A 12,340-nucleotide genomic window follows, 5' to 3' on the forward strand; every position below is an offset into this window, starting at 1 on the left:
CGCTGCGCACCGCCCCGCCCGCCGCCGCCACTTCCAGCCAGCCCCGCGCCGCACCGCCCTCCGCCGCCACCACGCCCCTCGTCGTGTGCCCCCGCCACGCTAGCAAAGGACCTCGAGGCCTGCTGCCCCGCCTAGCGTACCCACCTCGCTCGAGGTTGGGCGAGCGCAGAAGCAGAGTTCGGGACGACGGATCGGAATTCATTGACTGGTTCTCTCTTTCCTTCCTCTCCCTTGGATTCGTGGAGGTGGTGGATCAATCTTTCCTTCATGGCGGCGGCGCAGCGAGCTCCGTGAGATCAGGTGGGCTTGCTTCTGGTAATCTCAGTTTTGTTAGTAGCAAGTGGTCAATTTAGTGTTCATTGGCAACAAAAAGAAGTGAATAATAGCATGCCATAACTTAGTGGTGCTTCCTGGTCCTGGATAGATGATGTATTGTACTTCTGCATAAGCTAGGAAATCTACAAATTGATTATCTGCGGACTATTTGTTCATGCTTCTCGAAGATCTGAACATATACCATCTTTGTTGATCGATTTTATTACTAACTAGCAGATTCCTCCTGGTGTTTGGGACGTTTTCGGCAGGCTTGATTTACTAGCTACGTCCAAGCAGGGCACTGGATTGATTTCACCAATCAAAGCTAGCTGACCTACTAGCTACATCCCAAGCAGGCCAATACAATATGTTGATCGATTTGGTTGTTCCGGCTAACACATCTGGAGGTCAGGAGGTGTGACATTCACACTAGATCATACCCGGAGTTCTACAATTAGGTATGATTACAACTGGGAAGCTACCCTTCCTGGATAACTATTTTAGTATCTGTTTTTATTTACTAATGAAGAGAACCAAATAAATTGGCTACTGCCATGTTCCTCCCTTAAAAAAAAGTTTCTGGTAGATGTGCTTCGCAATAATAGTGGTAATACCTAAAGGAGTTCTTGCTGCAAGTTAGCGCATTTATATATTCTTAGGTACCACGTACCTGCATTACTGGTTTGCGTTAAGGATTTTGCTACTATCGCCAAGGTATCTACAGAATTACAAATATGATGCAACATGATTTTGCTAATGTCGGTTACAAATATGATGCAACATAATTTTGCTAATGTCGGTTACAAATATGATGCAACATATTTTACTTAGGCTTAAGTATATGAGCAAATAGTTGGAGAGCTACGAAGTAAAGAAATATCACACTCTACAATTCTTGTCTAACTGAACCAAGTTCAGTTTTGAGTGTAGAGAAATGTAATAGAGCAACCATTTCAAAGTTGCATCTAATTTAAGAAAGTGATGAGATGAATGTAGGGCATGCTTATCGAATGTAAATGGACACAATATTCATCCCTTACAACGGGAGTATAGAAGCCTAGACCTTACTGATTCAATGATATGGTACGTGCAATAGAGGAACTTGATGCAACAGACTACACTCCATTTACAAACCTTTTGATGCAGCATTAGAAATTGTGCCATATGTAATGGAAATGCATTTCTTCCGTTTTGGAAGTTATATTACGAATTTTAGTATGTCTTATAGTTTGTCAATAACCAATGTGTCGTGACAATACAAAAATGATCTTGCATATGAAAACACTAACAGGGTACCGGCTATAGATCAATACTTACCATGAATTTCTCCAATCCATACCTCTTTTAGATAGTAGCACAAAAGATGGGAGATGCTACAACACAAGTACATGATGATGGTTGATCTGATATCTCAACGAGGTAATATGGCAGGTCCGGAAAATTTGCGACCCTTAAACATGTCAGTGCATTGTCACGAACCTTCCTTGAAGATAGAAATATGCCAATGACCTTTATCCGATCCCTGAGTTTCAGAGGTAATGGATGAAACAATTGTAGAGTTTGTTTTTCAAATAAAGAACGAAGGGCTAGATTGTCCTGAAAAAGTGATGGCCGCCAAACCTCACAAAAATCAATCGGCCATTAGTTTAGTGGACTATTTTTCAGTCTAATTAGTGGAGACATAGAGAGTGGCAAAAATGTTTAAAAAAAACTAATATAAAAATATGAAATATTTAGTTATTCTCTATATCTGAGAAAGCAATAAAGAACTTTGTGTTAGGTAGTGCACTGCAGGAGTGTGTACCGCGACTATTACTGCACCACCAAGGAAGGCTTGATCTATCCCACAGGTCCACCTTCTTTGTCTTTCCGTTCTTTGAACTGGATCAGCTTTGATCATTGATGGAAAATCATTATCATCTGTAAAGCAACATTTCATTTTATGATTTTTAGCAGAGGCTACATAGGCCTCCTACACGAAGCCTGCAATTTGAGGCAGTTCTTTCTGCTCCACCTCATGCCCGTGCATTGTTGGTACGCGTATCTGAGCTCGTGTGTGCGCGTGTCTCTGCAACCGCAAAACTAGATACCGAAATCAAGGGATTTGATTGGTAAGTGATGGAAAAAAGGAGAGGAATAGCAGCAGGCAATAGAAGGATTTTTGAAGAGATACTTTTTTCTCTGTAGAATTTGTAACTGTGACCCGATAGTTAATAACTGAAGCCTTGTGTGTGTCTTCTTCTTAAGTTTTGCACAAGCAGCAGCACTAAAATTTACCATGTTCTATTTTCATTACCCCGCGCTGAAGTGTATATGTATGCTGACCAATGACCATAAACTATACATGATTGGGCAAAGAATCACTCCGGTGCCCCGGAGATAGATGAAGCTTTAACGAAGGGAGAAGATGCTGGGGCTTCCCTTGGTTAGCAGCAATAACCATATCATTTTTGTGTTTATCAGCATAAGCTAATATCTGGAAGCAGGGCTTCTTTACTCTGTAGTCCTGCAATTTTTCATGTTCATGGTGTCACTTTCCCAGTACTCTTCTGTAGCAGTGTTTTGTGCTAAAAAGTGAAAATTTCAACGTTTTGCAGTCACTACCAACAAGTAATAGCACTGACTATTATTTTAAATAGAATATGAAATCGAGCTTTCAGCTGCATCTTTTAGCATCCTAGCACTCTCATCAACTTCAGATTTACCACTGGTGTCACTTTTCTCAAGAAATCTGGAAAGAAGCAAGGATTGTCAAGTAAGATAAGTCTGCTTACAAAACTTTGCCTACTGGAAAGTAGATAAGAGACTCATGAAGTAAGAAGACATGCCTACATATTATACATAGCAGGCTTCTGACTTCTCTGATTCTTCGAGCCTTGCGGTTGTGAAATATCTATGCTAGGTCGCCACCTTCATTTGATTAGGTACATTCAGATTCAGTTTGTTTATTACTTTGTGGATGCTTCTCTTCTCATTACAGTGCTGGGCAATTTGATGAGAAATTGTCTTCTCTTTGATGGTCCAGGTTCAGCGTTCACTGCTATGAAAGAAGAAGGCATAGATTTGCCTTGTGGAATTGCCAGTAGAATGGCAGTGAGAACGAGTAAATATCTATGATAGGCAATACATTATTTTGAAGCTACATGGAAAGCAAAAATAGAATCTTCTCTGTTGCAGTTGGGAACATGTCACATGACTACTGAGCTGGCATTATTTGCAAATTCTATTAGTTGACAATGTTGATGTGTATCTTTGACACCATTCAATTTGAACCACCAAATAATAGAAGTTGTTCGATTGGTAAAATATTTTTGGGTTTCTAAGTACATGCTTATTTATTTTGTATCCACTGTAACGCATGGTCTTCTATGCTTTTACAAAATTTCAACCACTAGAAAACCACTAAAATTTGTATGCCCGTTGCAACGCACGGGCCCTTGTGCTAGTGTATGTATATATACGAAACAAGGATATGGGTGCCAGGAGATTAGCAAATACTTTTTTAATATAATTAATATAATAAAGTGTGCCTTTTCTCAAAGAAAAATCGAATAAAGCATGCCAACAACAGGATGTTAGCTGTAATAAGTCATGGATCGATAACTGGACCCAAAATATGTGAACTTTGAAGTGACAATAATTTATTTTCTATTCTAGCAAGAAATAGTAATAAATCATGGTGCGCGCTCTAATTACAATTGTTGATATTCTAAACATTACCAGGAAGTAATATGGATGCAAATGCTTCAGTTTTATTCATGTATTCGTCATGAAAAACATAGTTATGAGAAAGACCACGTGAAAGCATCTGCAATGAACATTTATAAAAATTGCCCTATTCATTTAAAAATAAAAGGCGCGTAGGTAAACATGTTGTCAGTGTTTAAAATTTTTGACCTCTAATATATGCAAAAGTATATGGGGTAGACAGGTAAGAATAACAATGTCATATCGCCAACAAAATACCTTTTTACCATATGCAATTTTACATGTCGTTGGAAAGTGATGAATATAGACTGAGAAGAATATGTATTGCCGAATTTTGTGAAATTATATGTTAATATACTGATAATATTCCGATTGTCGAAGGAAAATACTATATATTTATCAGTGATTTACATTCAATATTAAAATTACAAATAACATATTCGTATAAAAATAGTGATTCAAAATTGTTGATTCGTTGATCCTATCAAAGTCTTAAATAGCTCCACTGACATGTACAATATCAAAATATAAAAAATCTAAGTATAACGTCTGGTATTAAAAGATGAAAGGTTACATAAAATATAAATCATGTACAAATCCCATCATTGATACGTCGATTGGTGGTCTTTTTAACAAAAGAAAATACGTCAACGGAGAGTCCAACATGCATAGATACACATTTTTGTTAGGAAAAACTACATGAACGTCTATCAGAAATAAACGTGTATGGACGGTGTTTTCTAGAGTACCTCTATGGGCAATCCAACATGCATACGTACACATTAGTCTTTTTTGGCAGGAAAGCAAACAAGAGGAACGCCGATTGGGAATAAACGCACATATGCAGCACATCATTTGACACGATCCAGGTTGATACCGATTGGATACATATAGGTTAGAAAAGAAAATTAGGGAAAACATGCGTACAAGCTGAGTCTAACTGGAGCACATTCAAAAGTAGATCACGCTCGCATTACAAAAGAACTTAGAGAAAGGTTTTCACCAGATACATAGTTGATTGTGCTTGATCAAGATTTTAAGCCGTTCAAAATAATAATGGAATGAACTAATTAACGCGCAAACCGTGCTACCATGCGACTCTCACAATATTACCCATACGTTAGACATGACAGTAGCATGCAGCACGACATCAGACATGCGTGGCCGGTCACACAGATGAAACAGCGCAACACCCGTCGTGCTGGAAGACACGAGAAGACACGTCCACGCATTATTAGTATTCCCGTTAATGACACTATAGATCTCTTATTAATTAGATAGAGAAAGAATACAACTTGATTTGGATGTGAACTAATAATAAACTAAGTGTCAAATATATTTCCTTTATATAAACTTAAGTTATAGGCCTTAAATATAAAATTTAACACGTAAAGTGAACATAAAATTAAAGTTAAAAATAAATCACAATCTGATTCCAATCTAGGTAGAATATAAGTTGATGCAGAGTACTTGACAAGAGAAACTTTACCGTTTCGAAAAAAACAAGAGAAACTTTAATACCATCTTTAAATTAATATACTGCAACAGGTACTTGGCCTCATATGGCGAGGCAACATAAACACTTCGGAGTGAGAGGACATTGTTACCAACATCTAGAGGCATGCGTGGAAGACCGACATATGTAATATTGTGTTATCTCAAAACACAATTGCAAGAGAGTTAGTGGTGACATAGATTTTTTTGACATAGATTGGGGACGAGGACATTAAGTTTAGACATTTAATTATTGATGAAACAGTTTCACATTGTAGGACATTAACCTCGGTACCATTAGTCATCTGTTGTCACATGCCAATAACATTAACAACAATAATACACTTACAAATTGTTCTAGCTGGATTTTCGTCATGTATCCTCAGGACACACATTCCAACTACAATCTTTTTTTTGTATTCAAATGGTATATAAATGATGACATGGCACATCAGTTTATATTTTGCCATGGGTAAAATAGTGACCAATGGAGAGTAGTAAAAGGGAGAAATATGAATATTAGTATAGAATTATGTGGCTTTGTATTGTAGGGTGTGACCTTTCTCATGGACGAATGTGTTTAAAAATAGAATAATTAGCAGAATTCCCAAGTCTTATCTTTTTTCGGAGGTGCGCGTTTTGTCTATTATCTTTCTACAAAATTTAAATGACATGTCAATTCAATGATGAGACAACAACAAAAAATTTAATAATATTTGGTCAAGTGGGAAATAACTGGTGGAGAAAGCAATACCAAATATAACTATAAATGAGAATATTTAATCAAAAAATCGCTAATTCATGTCAAGAATATAATAAATAGCTTCACTTTGCTTGAAAATATAGTCAATGAAAACCAAATGAGCGGCAAACGATCCCCAATGAGAGAATATTTAAGGAAATTTTCCACCATTCACCGATTACGTTCATTTAGAGCAGGAAGAGGTGTAGATAATTGTATTAATATATGAGATAATGTGGAACTATGTATATGGATATGCAGGTATATGACATTGTACAAATAAAAACTACAACCAAAATAACCACAAATGTATGCAAATTGTAGAAAAGTATGTTTTGAAGTTTAATAATGTTTCTGAACACATTGTAGCTGCATTCTATTAATTTAAACACTCACATGACGGAAAGAAGATAGGTAGAGAAACCCACCAAGAATTAAAAAAAGGAATTCTAGCCGCGCAAATGTGCGGGTCACCCTGCTAGTTCAATTCATTCAACAATTTACTCATAGGATATAAGCGAAGCACAAGAGTAAATGACAAACTACTCCAAAAAGGTATAAATGAAGATCAAATGAGTAATTAACTATGTGAGGACTCTCTCATTTAAAATTTTCAGATCTTAGGTATTTTATTCAAATAGGAAATAAAACAAAATAAAATGATATTTCAAGAATAGCACATATCATGTGAACAAGTAAAAATTTAGGCTCAACCAAAACTAACCGATAGTTGTTGAAGAAGAAAGGTGGGATGCCTACCAGGGCATCCCCAAGCTTAGATGCTTGATACTTCTTGAAATATTAATTTGGGATGCCTTGGGCATCTCCAAGCTTGTGCTCTTGTGTCTCCTTAATTCCTCTCATATCATGGTTTACTTAAATCTTAAAAACTACATCCACATAAAAGTCAACAAGAACTCGTGAGATAAGTTAGTATAAATCAATGCAAAACCTTATCATTTCTACTGTAACAAATTACTAAAATTATAATTTAACATTGCATACTAAATGTCTCTGCATGTTTAATACTTCTATCCTCAAATAGATTCATTAAACAAGCAAACATATGCAAACAATGTAAACATGACATCAATTTGTCTAAACAAAACAGTTTGTAAAGGATGAAGAAGGATACATACTTATTTAACTCCAAAAATTATGAAAATTTACCATACTATAGAAATTTTATCATAGCTTATTCTGTCAAAATTTCAACATTTGATCACATTCATACTTTTCTAGAGAATCCACGCAATAGCGTGCAACTTTCTGTTTTGAAACAACAACTCATAGACTTGCAAAATAAGCATGGCAAGGCTATACTTGAGACTTTTATTGAAATAAAAGATACAAAACATTATTCTAAATAACATCAAGCAAATCCAACTAAAGTAAATGACGCTCCAAGCAAGACACATATCATGTGACGAATAAAAATATAGCTCCAAGTGAGGTACCAATAATGTTGAAGTCGAAAGAGGAGATGCCTTCCGGGGCATCCCCAAGCTTAGTTGCTTGGGTGTTCCTTGAATATTACCTTGAGGTGCCTTGGTAATCCCCATCATTAGGGTCTTGCCTATCCTTATTCTTCTCAGATCGATATCTCACCCAAAACTTGAAAACTTCAATCACACAAAACTTAACGGAACTTCATGAGATGCGTTAGTATAATAAAACAAATCATTCACTTGGGTACTGTCAAGACAAGATTCATAATTTTTTCCATATAATTCATACAGTAACATAAAATTTCTACAATTTATATTGACCAATATAAGCCATAAAAACTATAAAACAAGCAAACTATGCATTGAAAATAGAATTTGTCAAAAACAGAACAGTCTGTAAAGAACTGAATAATGACTATACTTATGTAACTACAAAAATTCTAAAAAATTAGGTCAACGTGGGAAATTTGTATATCAATCATGTGTTAAAATTTCAGAATTTTAGCTCGTTTCAGTGACCTATGGTAATTCCAGAACTGGGCGCAAAAGTTCATGCTTTTGCACAGAATAGTGTCAACTATAATCCACACTATCCCGAAGGCTTTACTTGGCACTTTATTGAAACAAAAGCTATAAAACATGATTACTACAGTAGCTTAATCATGTGAACACACAAAAACAGTAGGTATAAGTGTTGGGTTGTCTCCCAACAAACGCTTTTCTTTAATGCATTTTTAGCTAGGCATGATGATTTTAACGATGCTCGCATAAAAGTAAAGAATTGAAACATAAAGAGAGCATCATGAATCACACTTCCTATGAATAGGGATTTTTTTGAGCAAACAATTCATGGGAACAAGAATCAACTAGCATAGGAAGGCAAAACAAGCATAACTTCAAGATTTTCAACACATAGAGAGGAAATTTGATATTATTGCAATACCTACAAGCATATGTTCCTCTCTCGTAGTAATTTTCAGTAGCATCATGAAATTCAACAATATAACTATCACATAAATCATTCTTTTCATGATCCACAAGCATATAAAATTTTATTAGTCTCCACATAAGCAATTTTCTTCTCATTCATAATAGTGGGAGCAAACTCAGCAAAATAACTATCATGCGATACTTTATTGGAATAATCCAATTGAAAATAAAAATTATGATGACAAGTTTCATGTTTATCATTATTCTTTATAACATACATATCATCACAGTAATCATCATACATAGCAACTTTTTATCATAGTCAATTGAAACCTCTTCCAAAATAGTGGATTCATCATTAAATACAGTCATGACCTCTCCAAATCCACTTTCATAATTATTAAAATAAGATTCAACACCCTCCAAAATAGTGGGATCATTATTACTAAGAGTTGACACTCTTCCAAACCCACTTTCATCATTGTAATCATCATAAATAGGAGGCATGCAATCATCATAATAGATATTCTCATCAAAACTTGGGGGACTAATAGTATCATCTTCATCAAACATAGCATCCCCAAGCTTATGCTTTGCATATCATTAGCATCATGTATATTCAAAGAATTCATACTAGCAACATTGAAGTCATGCTTATCATTCAAAGATTTTATGCCAAACATTTTTATTGAATTCTTCTTCTATCAATTGAGCACAATTTTCCGATCCATCATTTTCAACAAAGACATTATAAAGACGAATAATATGAGGCAACCTCAATTCCATCTTTTGTAGTTTTCTTTTATAAATCAAACTAGTGATAAAACAACAAACTAAAAGATTCAATTGCAAGATCTAAAGACATACCTTCAAGCACTCACCTCCCCGGTAACGACGCTAGAAAAGAGCTTGATGTCTACTATGCAACTTATTCTTGTAGACTCGTGTTGGGCCTCCAAGCGCAGAGTTTTGTAGGACAATAGCAATTTTCCCTCAAGTAGATGACCTAAGGTTTATCAATCCGTGGGACGCGTAGAATGAAGATGGTCTCTCTCAAACAGCCCTGCAATCAAATACGAGAAATCTTTTGTGTCCCCAACACGCCCAATACAATGGAAAATTGTATAGGTGCACTAGTTCGGCAAAGAGATGGTGATACAAGTGTAGTATGGATAGTAGATATAGGTTTTTGTAATCTAAAAATATAAAACAGAAAGGTACCAAGTGATAAACAGAGCACGAACGGTATTGCAATGCTTAGAAACAAGGCATAGGGTTCATACTTTCACTAGTGCAATCTATCAACAGTGCTAACATAGTTGAATCATATAAAAATCCCTCAACATGCGATAAAGAATCGCTCCAAAGTTCTTATCTAACGGAGAACATAGATGAAATTATTGTAGGGTACAAACCACCTCAAAGTTATCTTTTACGATCAATCTATTGAGCCATCCCTATAAGTGTCACAAACATCCTTAGAGTTTGTACTAAAATAACACCATATGATACGCATCAACCAACTCTAATGTCACCTAGATACTCCAATGTTACCACAAGTATCCGTGAGTTGATTATTTGATATGCATCACACAACTTCAGATTCATAATATTCAATCCAACACAAAGAACTTCAAAGAGTGCCCCAAGATTTCTATTGAAGAAAGTAGGACGAAAACATGCATCAACCCCTATGCATAGATTACCCCAATGTCACCTTGGGAATCCGCGGGTTGAGTGCCAAAACATATATCAAGTGAATCAATAGAACACCCCGTTGTCACCACGGGTATCCACATGCAATGCATACATCAAGTGTTTTCAAATCCAAAATATTGAATCCGATAATAATGAAACCTCAAAGGTAAAAACTCAATTCAACACAACAAGATAGAGAGGGAGAAACACCATATGATCCAACTATATTAACAAAGCTCGCGGTACATCAAGATTGTGCCAAACCAAGAACACGAGAGAGAGAGAGAGAGAGAGAGAGAGATCAAACACACAGCTACTAGTACATACCCTCGGCCTCGAGGGTGAACTACTCCCTCCTCATCATGCGGATCGTCGGGACGATGAAGATGTCCTCCGGTGATGATTTATCCCTCCAGCAGGGTGCCGGAATAGGGCTCCAAATGGTATTTCTTGGGTACAGAGGCTTGCGGCGGCGGAGTCAAAGTTCTAGGGTTATTTCTGATGGTTTCTCTATTTATAGGATTTTTCAGTGTTGGAATCACGTGAAGATGGGCTAAGATGGGCCCATGAGTCCAGGTTAGTTCCATTCAAATCATACCAAAACCATATAGAATTTTTGTAAACATGGCATGAATACTTCATAAATTATACATACGTTGGAGACGTATCACGGTTCCATAAGATTAGAGAGTTCTCTGTCCTCGCATATTCGATTATTCGGATCTGATGAGCTTATGTTGGTGTGTCCAACTTTTTTTGTTGGTTTGATTCTTTGTGGATTTAAAATCTTTCATCAATATCACGGTGAAGATATTGTGATCCGATAGACTTCACTTTTAGGGGATCGTCTCCGGCCCAAGTGCATTCATTGATCAAGGCTTCCCATCCTTTTGGATGGGTGACTCAAGACACTTTCAAAATCAGTATTGGCAATGTTCATGCGGATGAAAGAGTGACAACATCATTGCTCTAGTCCAATTGCAACCTCTTTACTGAAGTCTTTGGAGTATTTCTTCTCGCCGAGATTGATACCCTAAAGAAGGTGTTTTCAAGAGATTTCATTGTAATTCTTAGTCATAGGAGTTACTTTATATTTTCTTCAAATTTAGATCCAAATCAGTTTACATGTACTCCATGTTCAAGAATTCGTCTGACTAACCATTTAACCTGCAGATTAATCCCTACTCGTAGGGTCACCGGGTAGCCGATAAACTAATAAAACGTTCATTAATTTGGTCAAATGGCCGATTAACTTGTCGATTAACCTATTAATCCCCTACTTGCCAGCCAACCGAGTAGCCACTAGTTAACGATTTCCTCAACAATCTCTGTAATTTTTATGAGTATGATAAAATTATAGGGGTTTCTAAAACAAACACGCGAAAGCCCGAGGCAAAAGTTTCGGGCACATGTGATTTCTTTGGGGTTTCCACTTTCCTTTTTTATTTGGCTAGGTTTTATTTAAATTTTAAAATATTCATGAATGTGAAGAAAGCGAATTCTAGAAAACTTTCATGATTTACAAAATGATTGTGAATTAGATTAAACTTCATGAATTCAAAAATGTCCATCAACTTAAAAATTTATCATGAACTCAAAAATGTCTATAGATTAAAAAAATCATGTAGATATTAATTTAAAAAATAGTGAATTTGAAAGATCATCAAGAACTCGTAAAAATATCCTAGATTTCAAAAATGTTCATGAATTTTAAAAGCTTCAAGAATTCAAATTTTTTAGAATTAAGAAACGTTGGTGAACTAAAAAATGTTGATGGATTCAGAAAATACTCAAGAATTTACAAAAATGTCATGAATATAAAAAAATTCGCAAATTTGTTGGTGGATTTGACAAATGTTCAAGAATATACAGAAAAATCACAATGATGATCGTGAATTTGAAAAAAAGTTCAAAGATTCAAAAAATGTTTACAATTTTTTTTAAAAAAATAAAATTTAAAATCCATGTATTCATACAAAAGTTCATGAATTTCAAAAATTGATTG

At 35.8% G+C, this 12,340-nt stretch overlaps 1 long non-coding RNA gene across 2 annotated transcripts; it reads left to right on the forward strand.

Annotated features, from left to right (window-relative positions):
- The first annotated feature begins 19 nt into the window (after positions 1-19).
- Positions 20-3,610, forward strand: LOC123094366 (uncharacterized). 2 transcript variants are annotated; one of them, XR_006445813.1, is made up of 3 exons: positions 20-300; positions 553-3,239; positions 3,341-3,610. It is a non-coding gene; the product is annotated as an uncharacterized lncRNA (long non-coding RNA). The 2 variants fall into 2 exon arrangements; XR_006445814.1 differs by having other exon boundaries at positions 585-3,239.
- The last annotated feature ends 8,730 nt before the right edge of the window (positions 3,611-12,340 follow it).

The sequence above is a fragment of the Triticum aestivum genome, chromosome 4B (genome assembly GCF_018294505.1).
Source record: "Triticum aestivum cultivar Chinese Spring chromosome 4B, IWGSC CS RefSeq v2.1, whole genome shotgun sequence".
NCBI lineage: Eukaryota > Viridiplantae > Streptophyta > Magnoliopsida > Poales > Poaceae > Triticum > Triticum aestivum.